This window comes from Mus caroli, unplaced genomic scaffold, assembly GCF_978045245.1.
Source record: "Mus caroli unplaced genomic scaffold, Mus_caroli_1 scaffold_9, whole genome shotgun sequence".
Taxonomy (NCBI): Eukaryota; Metazoa; Chordata; class Mammalia; order Rodentia; family Muridae; genus Mus; species Mus caroli.
This window is the reverse complement of record NW_028227264.1, coordinates 121661052-121675370: the sequence shown is the minus strand read 5'-3', so window position 1 is coordinate 121675370 and position 14319 is coordinate 121661052. Positions and strand designations below refer to the sequence as shown.

Here is a 14319-nt window from a genome sequence, read left to right as displayed (position 1 = left end):
TGTGTGCACACATTCACAGGTTTGCTTGCACATGCCTGCACACTTCTGAGATCAGCGCTCCCATTACATAGACCGGGTACATTGCTGTGTCTCTACAGGCGCCATTGTGTTCTGCACTACTGAGATTCTCCTATGTTCACTTACAATCCAGGAGAGAGGAGAGGTCCTAACTACAGTGCTCTTGCTTCACACCAGGGGCTGAGAACAATAAACAACAACTAACATGCAAATGTATGAGCAGTTTACCCTGATGAATCTCCCCCAGGGTATCTGCTTTCCACATATCTCAGACAAACTCAGTACACCATGTAAGGAACAGCAGGAACCAGACCTGACAAAATATGTTCTAGTAATAATAAACTTTATTCAACAAACACCTCATGGACAGAAATGCAAGATTTATAATCAATAGAAGACCTAATTTCAAATTTTCATATGAAGTAGCGCTAGTTGTAAGTTTGCATTATATACATTAAACAGTATGGACACTAAGAATCACTAAGTCTAACTAGGAAGGTGGATAAGGTTGTAGAATACATTAAAGATGAAATATTTAATTTCAGCTTACTATATACAAGGAAAACATTTAGAATAATATCTTGAAGTTGAATATTTTTGGAATAGGAATTTATTTAGAGCACCCACAAGGGTGAGACTTATACTCAAAGTCTTCTGAGATTAAAAGGCACATTTAGCTATAAAATCACTTCACACAACTTCCAAGGATGAGGTATATGCCCTTAGTTCAAGGCAAAAAGTTCTTGAAATATCTATGCCACTTTTATCAATAGTCCATAATGGGCTGGGAGTCTAGGTTCCAGAGCCCCATTGTACAAGTACAATGCTGTAAAACAGTGAGGATTAAACTCTAAAAACCTCTGGAAACATCCACTTCCAATTAGCTAAAACTTAGGAACAGAAACAGCAAAAACGGTAGGAAACCTACTGAAGACCCCCTGTGTACATCAAAGATACAACCCAGAGACAGTCCTCAAAGCAGTATGCTTGTGAGTCTGTGCAGTGCGGGTTGAATAGTTTCTAATTTGTGGTGGGCACATCTATGTTATAGATGGCTCCAGAGGCAGCTCTTCCTTGTCCCAGGCTAGCACTCCATAGAAAGAGGAGGGACATCCCCCACTCTTGACAGACCAGAACCTGTTTCCAGGCTCTTCAGCCCACACTGCTTGAAATCCTTGGCTCCATTCACAAAAGGCTTCAGAGCTGCCTCAGCAGCCAGTGGGCTGGGGCTCCAGTAAGCACTGGTGCAGGATTTCCCACACCATCTTCTTCCTAAACAGAGGCATGTGCTGCTGAGAGAAGGTGATGGGTTGGCCTCTGGAGATGTAATCTGCATATTGACAGGTAAATATGCCACAGTCACTGATAGTCCCCTGCTGAGGAATCTCCTCTGCTGGCATGCTGTGCTGCTTCCAGTCCAGAGGGTTCAGGTCCACATTCCTTCTAGCTCTGCTCTCCTCCTGCAGATAGTGGAAAATCAGCTCAAGGACCTCTGGTCTCTTGTGTCCCATGGAATCCAGGTAGACAATCCTCTTCTCTCTCATGTAGGTCACCACAAGGCTCCAGTGCATATTCAGGTTTACCGGCACCAGGATCAGTTCCTTTTCAAAGAGGTCTACTGCCTTGGTCCATCTTTTGACTGACCTGTAGCCCCCATTCTGTAACTTGGTGTAAGGTATTAAAGGCGAAAAGTGCAGGGTATCCTTCAGTTTGGTTTCTGGCCATGAGAAGATTCATGTAAAAATTGATGACTGTGTCATTGAGCCACTGGGTGTCCCTCAGAGTGCGCATGTCTTCTCGAGTAATTGCCATCTTGAAGGCACGACACAAGATCTCATCTTTTGGCCCTGGGCCTAGAGCACTACTGATTTCCTTTTGCATGTCCACTGTGATCAGAGGGCCTCGGTCCAGCCCTGTGCTCCTGTCTGCATATTTTGGAGCTTTTGCTTTGACCATGGTAAATGGCATTTGATTGGGCAGAATGCTGTTGCTGCCTCTTTCTGTGGAGATTTGAGGTGTTGCAGAAGCATGGATCTCCCCATCCACACAGCCATTCAGCCTCTCTAAGGCATCCAGTAGAATCCAGTGAGAACCAGGAGAATCTGAGATCCCTGAGCCACTGGGTTGAAGGTAAACCAAGAAGCTTGCCATCATTCCATTATAGTAATTCTGTTCAACTACTTCAATGGTGCTATAAGGAAGATAGGGACCTTTCCCCGCATCCACAGACTTTGTATCACTCAAAGCCACTTCTCTAGAGACTTTGATACCCTCTGTGGGCTTTAGCTGTAATCCAGTATCTACATGGGTTTTTCTTCTCTCACCCTTGGCTGGCTCTTCAAACCCAAGCTCTCGTTCATGCTGCTCCCGTTTCAATCTCTTTAGAGGTTGGGTTGGCTCTGAAGATTGCACATCCTGTGGACTCTCTGCCTGGCGCTTCCTCTTTTGTCCTCTCCTTGAATGCTCACAGTACACTGACCCAGGCTGGGTAATAGGTTGCCATGGAGAAGGGGTACTTGGATTGCCTTGGCTCAGCTGTTGGCTCTCTGTGGTAGCACAGCTTTCTGATGTCCAAGTCACAGTGCACATAGGCCAGCCTGTTGGTGAGGGCTCTGAAGTTGTTGTCTCCATGGATGAAGGATCGTGTAGTGAAGTTGAAGATGTATTATCCACACTGGACATGGTGGTCCAAGATCACAAACGGCAGGGTCAATTGCTCAGAGGTCCTTTGGTGTTGGGGTCAGTTGCAAGGTAAATGCAGATGGAGGTACCGCTTATCTAGAGTAGTTCTCCCTCTGCTGATCAGTCTAACCTTGTCTTTAAATGACAGTTGGCCAGTCCCACTGTAGAAAAGTCCTTTGAATTCAGGCAGCTCCTTTTCCTTTTTGGGAGAATTGGGGCTTCAGGGCACACAGAGCCTCTGGAGACCCCAAGTCAGCGATATCACTATGGTTACCACAGACAGTTGCCTGAAGACAGCAAACCTTGGCAGCACCTTCAACCACACTGGAGGGAGGCAAGACTCTTTTGTCCCTCGTTCTTGACCTGGCTCTGGTTCTGATGCAGACTGAGAGATCCTCACAGCGTACTAAGGTGAGTGGACATCACACACACACACACCATGATGCAGGTCTCTGGACTTAGAACATCTTTCCATCCATGAGTGCCTGTTGGTCAGTGTCTAGATGAAGCGAACAGAAAATCCATTAGAACTCAATAAGGGAGAATTGTAGCATCCTATCATACACATATAAAATATTGGGGGGGGGAATGGATTCACTAGGTTATATTTTTTTGAAATATGAACTCTAGGATTAAGGGTTGGATCCTTGGAAGGACTGAGACACAAGTAATTTGCCATCTGTCCAATAGAGTAAGATTACATTCAGTTTCGTGAATATGGCTTAGTAGTCTAGGTTGGGAAATGCATAGCTCAGTGTGTGTGCTTCTATGCTTGATCTAAGAGCCAATGCAGAATTCACCTGACTTACACTCTCTAGTCCAAAAGGAGAGACAATGGATCAAGGTCACCCTCAGTCACCTCCATCCTGAGTGATCATCAGCCCTTAGCAAATACCAGTGAAAGCCAAGGGGAAAGCCCCTGCATCACCAGTCTCTGAGATGGACAGACCTTGGATGTCCTACTTTAACCCAGGCCACCTATGGGTCTTCAGACTTAGGGAAGAATTTCCTTTGTGTCTTGCATGTTGAATTGCATGAAAAAATATTATTCCTCCAGGGCTTGAGGCTTAGTATTTCTAGCATTAGGTGATGGAATTTACCAGGAAAGGAGATGTACAGGATATCAGTGTTGAACCACTCAATGCGCTTAGTAATTGCTAAGAAAGTTAGAGCTCTGAGACCAGGTTCATCCCAACTAACAATCTATAATTTAATAATAATGGAATCACTCAGAGTTCTGTTGGACCTTATTGGATGTATTGAGTAGGACACAAGCACTGTCTCTCATCCCGATAAAATCGCAGACCATGATTCTAATGCCTGAACACCACTTGGAAGAATCCAAACAGAGGACATCGTTAAAAATGAAAAGCTGGTGTCCTTTAGCTTGCAATCTCACACTGGGAATGCTGAGGCAGAGGAGTTTCCTCACACTAGTCTCAGGTAGACAAATTGGAGGGAAAGTACAATGCATCAACTCTTAAGTGACTCAGAGACATTGTAAATCATCCAATCTTCCTGCATACTGTAGCCTAAGATGGTATATATTAAAATGTTGGCCCTGATACTCTGGGGCACTCAGGACAGTGGTCACTGTGCTGTCTCTGACTCCCTTGCCTAAGCTTGGGACCCTTTCCTTCCTAGTGGGATGCCTCTCAACAGCCTTGATGTAGGGTTTCTTTATCATTACCTCGAAAGAATGTGTCCATCACCGGGACTCAAGAGGGACTTAGTGGTACAAAGCCTTCCTACACACAAGAGAAAAAGGATTCACACTCTACTGGTGCAAACCCAGAACTGAAGAAAACAGTGAGCATACAGACACACACACACACACAGATATACACATACACATACACACACACACACACACACACACACACACACAAAACACGGGTCTCTGGTAACCATGTGTTGGAAGAACTGACTCCGTGTGTTTTTTTGTCCTGGACATTCATGCTTTGTCACATGCTTGGCCACACATAAACAAATATCCACATGCAAAACATAAATAAATTTAAAAAATCCCACGTGCTCAGATTCAAGGCAGGTGCACCCATCTTTTAATGATGAGTTAGGAAAATTGTGCGATGCTTAAGGGTGATGTTTTGTCAAAGGACCCCACATGGGTTTCTAAACTCAACTTGGTTGCTTACAACCACTTATATTGTACATTCTAATTTTTTTTTGAGACAGGGTCTTGCATAGGCTATATTCTACTTATGCCAAGATTGCTGGACCAGCAAGTCCCCCATGATCTGCTTGTTTGTGCCACCCCAGAACTGCAGGACAAGGAAATACTGAATGCCAAAGCTTTTCAATTCAGACTCCATTTTAGAGAACCTGACCTAAGTTTGAACTCAGGTAGACTAACAGGCTGATAATTAGCATTAGTTTCCAAGTTGCACCCCAACAAAACCTGAACCTAGCTCCAGTCTCTAGCCTAATCCCCAACAAGACCAGTGTCTCCTAGTTATTCCCCCAACAAACCTGCACCCTAGGTCACCAGCCCACCTCTTAAATAATGACCACCAGTGCAGAGGGGAGCAGAAGTTAAGTTGACGATCTGACTGCCAGCACCAACCTATCATGCTAAAGGCCCAGCACCTTGCAAATGAGATCCCTCTACATGTATTTCCTGCTTGCTGCTTGTATTAGTCAGGGTTTTACTGCTGTGAACAGACAGGATGACCAAGGCAAGTCTTTTAAAGAACAACATTTAATTGGGGCTGGCTTATAGGTTCAGAGGTTCAGTCCATTATCATCAAGGTGGGAGCATGGCAGCATCCAGGCAAGCATGGTGCAGGAGGAGCTGAGAGTTGTATGTCTTCATCCAAAGGCTTCTAGTGGAAGACTGACTTCTAGGCAACTAGGGTGAGGATCTTATGCCCACACCCACAGTGACACACCCATTCCAACCAGGTCACACCTATTCCAACAAGGCCACACCTTCAGATGGTGCCACTCCCTGGTCCAAGGATATACAAACCATCACATTCCACTCCCTGGTCCCCATAGACTTGTTCAAAGACATGAGTCTATGGGGGCCACACTTAAACATAGCATAATGCAAAATGCATTTAGTCCAACTTTCAAAGTCCTTATAGCCTATAGAAGTCGCAACAATGTTAAAAGTCCAAAATTTAAGGTCTCTTCTGTGATTCATTCAACTTAATTAATTGTAATCCCCAAAGCAAGGCAGGAAACCAGCTGGGCAAACTCCAAACTCTGCATCTCCATGGCTGATGTCAAAGCGGTCTTCAGATCTCCACTCCTTTTTCATCTTTGTTGATTGCAACAAACTGCTTTCTTCTGGGCTAGTTCCACTCCCTGTTAGCAGCTTTCCTCAGCGTATATCCCATAGCTCTGTCATCTTTAACATCTTTGAGTCTCCAAAGCAATTTCAATGTTACAGCTTCTTGTTTCAGTGTCTGGGATTCCACTTGATCTTTTGGTCTCCTCCTAAGGGCTGGCATCACGTTTCCAGCTCTGCCCTCTGTAGCACTCTAAGCTCAGGTTGATCCACTCCACTACGGCTGCTGTTCTTGGTGATCATCCCATGGTACTGACATCTCCAATACACTGGGGTGTTCCACTCCAACTAGGCTTCACCAATAGCCTCTCATAGGCTCTCTTCAGAGTGCCAAGCCTCAAATCCTTTGCATGACCCCTTCAGTCCTGGGCCATCAACTACAGCTGAGGCTTCACCTTCTCCAGTGGCCTTCCCTGGCCTCTCACAGTGCTAAGCCTCAGCTTCTCTCCATGATCCCTTCATTCCTTCACAAGCAGTACCACCTGAGTGACTCTTACACATTACCAAGTCTAGCCGCAGCATGAGGTACAACCTTGGGTATCTCTGGAGCACAGCTTCTTTGTGCTCCCAGTAAACACTTTCCAGAAGATTTCACCTCACTGATGCTGGTCTCTTCTTAATCACTGCTAATTCCTTAGCTCCAGCTAACCAGCATCAATTTCCCAGCAGTTCCTTCCATTCTTAACTCTAGAGCCAGAGCCACATGGCTGAATCTGCCGAGTTCTGTGGCTTACAGGAACTAGAATATGATCCCCTTGTACTATTATCACTAGCTTTATGTTTTCTAAATCCTTCACTGTCTAAGCTTGGCTATCCTGGTTCTTGCTCTGTAGATTGACCTTGAATGCACAGATCAGCATGCTTGTCTCATGGGATTAAAGGTGTGTACCACCATGCCTGGATCTAATTAAGCTGGGTAGAATCTTGCCCCAAGGTCCTACTCCCTTAATCTGTTATCTCCTAGAACACAAGATTTTGCTCCATTTCACTTCCTGGTACTCCTTTAATATTCGAACCATATATTTTATATTTGGCCTTTCTAAGCTTGCTATGCTTGTTCAAACTTCTCTTTGTGAGACTTAACCAGAGGACAAAGTCTCTGCTGGGCTTTTTTGAAACTTCCTTTGTCAATGCAATTAATGCAATTAATCCAAGTCTCTTCACCTTAGACTCAGGCAGACTTTTCAGACAAGGGTAAAAAGTATAGCCATATTCTTCACAAAAATACCACAAAAACGGTCTTTATGGCACATACTGAAATTCTTCTTCTTTGAAATGTCTTGGGCCAGGTCAACACAGTTCAAATTACTCCCAGCAACAAAGTCTTCCATATTCCTACTAGGATGACCCATTAAGCCCCATTTAAAGCATTCCACTGAGTTCCAAATCCAAAGTCCAAAAATCCACATTCTTTCAAATAAAAGCATGGTCAGGCCTATCACAGCAGTACCCCACTCCCAGTACCAACTTCTGTATTAGTCAAGGTTTTACTGCTGTGAACAGACAGAATGACCAAGACAAGTCTTTTAAAAAACAACATTTAATTGGGGCTGGCTTACAGGTTCAGATGTTCAGTCCATTATTATCAAGGTGGGAGCATGGCAGCATCCAGGCAGGCATGGCACAGGAGGAGCTGAGAGTTCTATGTCTTCATCCAAAGGCAGCTAGTGGAAGACTGACTTCCAGGCAACTAGGGTGAGGATCTTATGCCCACAACCACAGTGACACACCCATTTCAACCAGGTCACACCTATTCCAACAAGGCCACACCTTCAGATGGTGCCACTCCCTGGTCCAAGGATATAAAAACCATCACACTACTTATGGTAAAGCCTTGCCCATAACTACATCTGTAGATCCTCCACCACCAAATCCTTCCTGAAGGAATGTGGTGCCTTAAGGGGGTAGTGGTAGGTGGCAAGCTAGCTGGAATAGATTAAATCCATGCTCTGATATGCATCAGATTGCGTCCTGTATGTGTTTTGGGTGATCACTAACATTTCCCTGGCAAGCATTACTAACATCATTTTGTATATGATGGTGGTTTTGGAAGGATTTCACTATCTTAGCTCTGTCTCCAGCCCTTTGTTCACTTTTCTTTGTTGCTGCTGATGTTCTAGAAAAGCAAATAAGAATAATAGGAGGCCTTGAAGCATGGCTGGGTAGTCAGGACACTTGTTTTCTAAGTTTCAGATCTGATCTTGATCCTCCAGCACCCATTTAACAATTCAAGCAAGTCTGAACATGCATGTAACATGCACATTGGAAACAGAGTCAGGCTGCTCTCCAGAGCTGGCTGGGCAGTCGGCCTAGCCAACAAACAAACAAACAAAACAGGCAAGGCTTGAGTCAATCAAGTGGAGATCCGAAGAAGAAACCACGTGATAAGCTCTGGTATGTGTAGGCAAATCTACAGAAGCAATTTGAAACAACCACACAAAAACACACATACACACAGGTAAACATCTCTGCATAACAGAGTTACTTGTGCACATGTGGAAACATGGGTCACACGAACTGACAGTCTCAGGTTTTTTGTTTGTTTGTTAGTTTGTTTGTTTGTGTGTTTGATTGTTTTGTCACAGTGGAATAGGCCTTATCCAAGGATGCTGAGCCATGAAAGGATCAGAGACTTGGTACACCAAGAAGCCTTAAATTGATTTTGAGAATTTGAGAGGCCAACTGAGGGGCCTTTCTTGCTGTCCCCAAAGCACACCCCATGGACAAGTACTGGCTTTGTTTTCCTAAGCTCAGCTGATATATTCCTCTCTGTTGTGGCTGTGCTCTCTTGGGGAAGAACCATCTTACCTTCCTCTGTACTGCCTGCTATGGCTCAATCCTACTCAACTCCAGCAAACACTAGAGATAGGGAGAGGGCCCCCATCTAAGGAGATAGCTGGAATCTGAGTTATCCTTGCTAGCACATATAGAAGACTTCTATGCCAGTAAACACTCAGTAAATCCTGCCTGGGGGTATCTGCCTCTAATTATATCTGAATTATGATCCCCTAGATTGCTGTATTAGTCAGTAGTAACTGTATCAAACCCATAGACATACAAATGTACATACACACATACTAAAACATATATATATATATATATATACACATGGAGATATTGTTTATATTAACATGACTTACAGTGTGTGGTCCAGGAATTCCAAAGATGTCTTCCTAGGAATGGAAGATATATGTGTCCAGTAGTTTTTCAGTCCACCAGTTTGAAAGTCTCAGCTGGTCTTCAGTAAATGCCAGATTCCCAAAGAAGTACTCTCTGGAGGACAGTGGAGGAATGGACCTCTTGTCTACTCAAGAACTAGGAGGCAAAGAACAGAACTTCCTTCTTGCACAGCCTTATATATGCTGTGAGAAGTAGGCGTGGCCAAGATAAGAGGTGGGTAAATGCCACCTGTTTCATTAACATAGATTAGCCCCACCTTAAAGATAAGGATTAAAAGCAGACTTTTCCACCTCAAATTAAGCCAATATCCTTCACAGGTATGCCCCTCAATATGGGGGTTTTAATTAATTCCAGATACAATCAAGTTGACAACCCAGAATAGCCATCACAGTTGCTATCAAACCTCTTCACATCTGGACAGGGTTTGAAAGACAGTTAGTTCTTGCCATTTTGACCTGTGTTTGCTCTCTTTCTATAACTCACCTGAGTGTGTGTGTGTGTGTGTTTGTGTGCATGTGCCTGTGTGTGTGTTTAAGGTTTTACAGGTTAAAGTCAGAAGAAAACTTCTGGTAGTCACTTCTGTGTTGGTTGGAGATTGAACTCAGGTGGACAAAGTTTGTGAAATTGGACAGTGATTTCATGTCTAATAAAAATTAGTTTCACCTACAACATCAACAGTCATCTAGGCACTGTGCTTGTTTCCTTGGAATGTAATATTTTAAATGCTTTCATTAATTAGATCAAGCAGCTGTTCCCATTAAAGTTTTTACAGGGCATTAGGATTTGAACTCATGTCCCCTTCTTTATAAATGAAGAATTTTACTTACCGAAATGAGTAAATCCATTTCCGACATATATCTTCTCAAAGAATTCATATGTGAATAATAAAATAGGCAGAATCTGATAAGTATCACTCTTTATGGTTCCTTTTTCATCTTTACACCTTGATGATCTAATGCCATTCTTCATCATATACATCAGCTTTATTGTATAATAATTGAATCATAGGAAGGTGTATGTTTAGTTAGTAGAAAGGCAGACCTGCTTTGTAAGAGACTCTGTCCTGTCAACCAGAAAGATTGTTATCCCAGAAATACCATTTCTACAAAGACTGAAAGAGAGTGGAAGATTTGATCACAGATACTTGTGTTCGGTTTCTTTCTCTGTTTGTGGTGTGCTGTGTTCTACAGCTTGATCACTGGCCCAGCTGTCCTTCCTGGGTTTGTCTCCATTTATGTTGACAGGGTGGTTCTGGTTTTAGATGGCAGAGAAAAAGCAAAGATCTTTCATGCCACCCAGTGGTTTCTTTATGCCCAGAATTTATAGAAACCCCCAATTCTGCATCTTCTGGTTGCCCTCTTGCTTGGAAATGAGCACTGACAAAAGGACTGGACAATGCAGTTCCTGAAAAGAAATGGAGGTTGTGGACCCGCTTTTCATAATATATGACAGCTCCTGGATGAAAGGAACAGACATTCTCCAGTGGCTTTCAGTATAGCAAACCAAGTACAAGATAAGATACTGCTAAGTTCTAATGTTCTGAACCAGGAAGAGTGTGTTGAATGGTGACTACAGAATTTTGGTGATCTACCAAAATTGGTTCTTTGTGGTAAGACTCTGGGAGGTCACTCTAAAACTGTTGCTCTGGAGATTATCTCCTTTGATCTAGAAAATGAATGAAATTTGTGTAGCTTTTCACCCATGACTTTTAGAATACATTCAACAATATCTATGTCCCTATGAACATTGGACAGTGGTTTCATGTCAAACAAGAATTAGTTTCAAATACAACATCAACAGGCATCTAGGCATTGTACTTGTGTCCTTAAAAACTAAATATTTTAAATGCCTTAGTTAATTAGATCCAGCAAGCCAAATGTCCAAAAGTGAAGCTAAGCTAAGTTGGGTCATTATCTACAGGACAATAAGATACTGTTGCAACCAATTCCAAGGCAACTCCTTCAGCTGTGACTAGAAGATTCTGCAGGATAACCACAACAAGGGGAAGGTGATTTTGGATGTGGAACAGGCAGACTCTTGGTTGTGAGACAAGGTGTTCATACACAGCCTGGAAGACTCCACCAAAGGAATGTTCTTAACTCCTCCCCAGAAAGCTGAAATTACACGTCTATCCATCTAAGCTGTGGGCTGGATTTATGCAGAAAGGACTTGACAGTCATGGTCCATATTGTAACAGACCAGAAATATAATCTTCTGATGATAATATAGATATCAGAGGTCAAGGAGAAAGGAAACAGCCATCTAAGCAATGCCTCTCCCAAAGGACACCTAGCTAAGTGTTTTCTACAGTTGTTTTGGGCTCATTGGAAGATGTGAGTGTGTTCTGTATGTATGTGTGCACACATTCACAGGTTTGCTTGCACATGCCTGCACACCTGAGATCAGCGCTCCCATTACATAGACGGGGTACATTGCTGTGTCTCTACAGGCGCTACTGTGTTCTGCTCTACTGAGATTCTCCTATGTTCACTTACAATCCAGGAGAGAGGAGAGGTCCTAACTACAGTGCTCTTGCTTCACACCAGGGGCTGAGAACAATAAACAACAACTAACATGCAAATGTATGAACAGTTGACCCTGATGAATCTCCCCCTGGGTATCTGCTTTCCAGGTCACTCAGACAATCTCAGTACACCATGTAAGGATCAGCAGAAACCAGACCTGACAAAATATGTTCTAGCAATACTAAACTTTATTCAACAAACACCTCATGGACAGAAATGCAAGATTTACAATAAATAGAAGACTTAATTTTAAAATTTCATATAAAGTAGATTGTTGTAAGTTTGCATTATATACACTAAACAGTATGGACACTAAGAATCACTAAGTCTAACTAGGAAGGTGGATAAGTTTGTAGAATACATTATCGATGAAGTATTTAATATCAGCTTACTATATACAAGGAAAACATTTTAAAAAATATCTTAAAGTTGAGTATTTTTGTAATAGGAAGTTATTTAGAGCACCCACAAGAGTGAGACTTATAATGAAAAACTCCTGAGATTCTGTCTCTGTGTAGTGTGTATACTTTCTCCTCATTTCATATGGGAGAACAAATACGGAGGTCGATAAATGAAAGAGCTGTGATCAAGCCTGAATGTCTGTTCACAAACTCCCAGAGTCTGAACAATACACCAAAGAACTTATACACTGGCAGGACCTCTTCCTCCCTGGACACATATGTACCAGAAGTGCAGCTTGGTCTTCCCGTAGTTTCTGAACTGGAGCTTGGGTTGTCGCAACACCTACATACTGTACATGGGTTGCTGGGCTGCCTTTTCTGGCCCCAGTGGGAATGGATGTGCCTTGTATCTCAGGGACTTTGGGTTTGGGGGTGGGGACAAACACTCAGGAAAAAAAAAAAAACGGAGAGTGAGAGGCATGGGGGAAGGATTGTGGAAAGTGTGACTGGAAGAGGTGGCAGTGAATAGGATCCATAGTGAGTAATTGTAAAAACGGGAAAAAAAAACTGAAAAAGAAAAGAAGGAGTCAGCTGGGGTTGTTGCAGTAGGGAGGGGACAGTGTGAAGAGGCTGGGGCCTAATGGGACCTGGAAAGCTCAGTTGATAGAAAGCTTGCTCTAGCATAGAAGAACTGCTGGGCTTGATTCCCAGCACCATATACAACTGTGTGTGCTAGCACATGCCTCCAATTCTCACCCTCAGTTATCCAAGAGAGGAGAATCAAAAGCTCAAAGTCCTATCAGGCAGCACAAGACATTCACAGCCAGTCTTCGATACAAAGAGCTCTGTCTGCTAAAGCAGGATATAGGCAGAGAGAGGAGATAAGTTATTGCTTAGTGTGTGCTGTTGATACACAAAGAATCAGGCTTAACCCCTACCAACATTTTACAATTAGGAATAGGTATGATAAATGCCAGGGTTCTCTAAAGGGACAGAACTGATGACTAAATATATATTAAAGGGAGCTTGACAGCGTGACACACTGCTCTCACTACTCCAACAATGGCTGCCTCTCAACAGAAAGTTCAAGATTCCCAAAGTCCGTGAATTTGAATGTCTAAGTTGGTCTTCAGTACATGTTGAAATTACAAAGAAGTGTCTAACTTTGCCACTAGAGTGGGATTACGCATACAGAGTCTTCTACACACACAAGAGGAAGGATTCACAGACTACTGGTTCAAACCCAAAGCTTATGAAAACTATAAACACACACACACACATCCTGACATGGAGGAAAAAGAAAACCGACTTCTCGTGTTGTCTTTTGTCCTCCACATTCATGTTTGAGCACATGCCTGGTCACACATAGACACATATTCACACACACAAATAAATACATGTAAAGTGTAGCATGTGTTGGGATGCTAGGCAGGTGCCACCATATGCTGGATGTACAATCTTTTGAATGATGAGTGTGGGAAATGGCTCAGTGCTTAAGAGTGATGCTTTGTCGGAAGACCACAGTTTGGTTTCTAGAGTCAATTTGGCAGCTTACAATAAGCTGTGACTCAAGTTGTGGAGTACCTGGCATGCTCTTCTGATACACCCAGGCAACACACACACACACACACACACACACACACACACACACACACTGCAAATGTATGTATGCATGTACCAGCCTGAGGGTCCTTGGATACTGTTCTCAGGAACTTTCTAATTTTTTGTTTGTTTGTTTTGGGTTTTGGGGTTTTTTTGTTTTTGTTTTTGTTTTGTTTTGTTTTGTTTTGTTTTTGGCAAACCATTAATCATCGTCTGTATTCTCCTCGAGGCAAGGTAGCTGATGAGCAACTCCCCCCACCCCCATGATCCTCTTTCTTTTGCCTCCCCAGAACTGGGTTACAGTTCTGTAATTCCCATGCTTTTGTATTTCAGGGTGGTGTTGGAAGGAAACACCTCACCACCTAAGCTCCTTCTCCTGCCCTATCCTCACTCTACTTTGTTGCTGTGGTTGCTCTGGGAAAGGAAATAGGAGGCCTTGAGTCATGGCTGGGAGGTCTGGAACACTTGTTCTGAAAGTTGAGGGCCTGGGTTTGATTCTCCAGCTCCCATGAAGTATACCACACAAGTCTGAACGTGCATGTAACAGAGACAGAATGAGCAGTCAGGCTAGCCAAAGCAACAGGCCCGGCTCGAGTCA

General features: G+C 43.3%; 1 pseudogene; it reads right to left on the bottom strand.

Moving 5' to 3' along the window:
• Nucleotides 1-1226: 1226 nt before the first annotated feature.
• On the bottom strand, nucleotides 1227-2700 carry LOC110302763 (sentrin-specific protease 2-like; annotated as a pseudogene).
• Between the last annotated feature and the right edge of the window lie 11619 nt (nucleotides 2701-14319).